The sequence below is a fragment of the Protobothrops mucrosquamatus genome, unplaced genomic scaffold (assembly GCF_001527695.2).
Source record: "Protobothrops mucrosquamatus isolate PMUCROS unplaced genomic scaffold, P.Mucros_1.0 scaffold1897, whole genome shotgun sequence".
NCBI lineage: Eukaryota > Metazoa > Chordata > Lepidosauria > Squamata > Viperidae > Protobothrops > Protobothrops mucrosquamatus.
The window spans coordinates 43,562-45,880 of NW_015388023.1; the positions used below are offsets into that span (position 1 = coordinate 43,562).

At 40.2% G+C, this 2,319-nt stretch overlaps 1 pseudogene; it reads right to left on the bottom strand.

The window, feature by feature from the left end:
• Positions 1 to 670: 670 nt before the first annotated feature.
• The window catches only part of LOC114923097, a 20,980-nt pseudogene continuing 19,331 nt past the window's right edge, over positions 671 to 2,319 (bottom strand).

A 2,319-nucleotide genomic window follows, 5' to 3' on the forward strand; every position in this document is an offset into this window, starting at 1 on the left:
GTGTGCGGAGCTGTGTTGGCAGCCCAAATTATCTATGATCAACAATGCCTCTCGATCTTTCTTTGACATCCAATGTACTGTTGGTATAGTTGGCTATTGGTTGAGGTATCTGCAGCTCAGATGCTTCATTTTCAAGGCTACCCTGGAGAGTTCTCTTCAGAGGCCCATTGATGATCACTGCAGATCGACCCACAACCAGACTCAATCAAGCAGCTTCAGATGATTCTGAAGTTCATGTAAAGTTCACTGAAGTGTTAAAAAAGTCTTTATCTGGCTACAGAATAAGCCCCCTTCAATTTTAGTTGTGTTTTCTTGCTGCTACAACTTCCTGCATGTTGATAGGAACTAGGAACCATCACACTTGAACAAGCAGCCTCTGGATTATCTCTTCCTTCCAATTTGAAGATACAAAGTTTTAAGATACAAAACGAAAACAATTTACTTTACTTTAAAAATAAGATATTTCCTTGACTTATTCTCAGTGAACTCTACTTTACATAGATCACGGGGGGGGGGGTGTTCGTCCCCTTCGAAAAAGCCAAATTTCCAAAAAGAAATGTGTCTGAGGGACATCTTTAAACAATAAAATAGTGAATGTCTTTGTTTTTCAAATTGAGTGTTAAATCCCATGATTATATTGGATGTGTTGTGCATTTTTACCGGAGATGAGTTATACTGCTGTTCCTTCATCTTTTGATTTCATAGCATGGACTCTTCCTTGAAATTTTCCAAATTGTTTTCTCAGCCCATCCTTGAACCAGATAACCAGGGCAGCACAAACAATTGGGAGACAAAAAGCACAGAGTATTCCAGCTACAGCTGACATTTTCATATTAGCTTTAGCCTGTATCTTAACTGGAGGTGGCCCACTGTCTATGCTACCTCCATCGCCCTTATTGCTACAGTCTGGAGGGGCCCATCCAACATCACAGTGACAGTGTTTCAGAGTGTTACAAACTCCCCGATTGTGGCACATTGTGACATTACAGTCATATTTCAGAATGGACACATTGAAACAACTACCCTCAATACACATCATGTTATTGCCACAAGGAACACCATCTCTCACTGCTCCAATATCATTCACCTTCATCCCAGGGTGGTAGTCAGTGCCCCAGCATTGATTCATTCCAGTGGAAGTATGAATTATTGTACTGTGATCCTCCAAAGAAGGCATTTGTATATTTTTACACTGGATACGGCCACACAGGATATCCCCAGGATTACATTTCTTGTAAATTCCATGTTTAAGCCCACAGTTGCCAAAGCGATCGCCCCTATTATTCACTTCTCTGAAACATACTTCAGAAGCGACTGTTGCTCCACTACTGAATATTATTTTGCACTGCATATCGTGAGTTGTGCAGTTCCCGTGAAAGCAATACACACCATCATGGCACACGGCACCATCTTGTACATGCACATCTTCTGGACAGTGCTCTGAAGTTCCATTGCAATATTCAGGAAGATCACAACTACTAATCTTCTCTCTGCAAACAGTTCCATGTTGACGATATTGACAGTTAGCACAGCACAGACCCAAGGAACAAACAGCAGTAGGGCGCAACATACAATTAGCTTGACAGCAGGGATCTGACTTGCATTGTGTTTCTGACCCACAGTCACACTGCTCTCCATTTTCCACTATTTTGTTACCACAGGATTCAAATGTAAAAGGTGTGTCAGTGTCTGGTGGGACAAATAAACAGCCAGTGTTTCTATGGTAGAAATAATCCTTATAACTGCAGTTACTAAATTTATCAGTCTGTGCTGCATATGGTGCCATAATGCATACACTCTTTCCACAATGACAAAATTGATCATCATGTTGCATTCCAAGAACGTGTCCCTGTTCATGGGCAAATAATGCAGAAATCGCAAACAAACTTTGAGTTCTATAGGATTCGATAGCACTTGCCCAATGACTGCTACATATAGTTCCAACATATGCAAGTCCTGCAGTCGTCCCAAAACCCTTGTATGCAAATAAGTGACCAACATCATTTTTTAAAATTTTAAGCAGATGGTTTCTTCTCCAATTATTAAACCATGAAAGTGTGCTACCTGATGAAGAGGTAATGTTTATGGAGTTGTTTTGTGACCAGATCACTAATCCTGCTATTGACAAATGAACAGAAAGGGAATCATAGAATGAATTTGCAGTGTGGACAATATCTAGAACTTGCATAGTAATAAAAGATTCATTACTGTGAAACTGCAAATATCGCACATGATCAATCACAATTGCCACTTTAACATATCTCGTATGTGGCCACCAGGATTTTCCCAAAACATCTTTGTTTGCAAGATTCTCTGTTT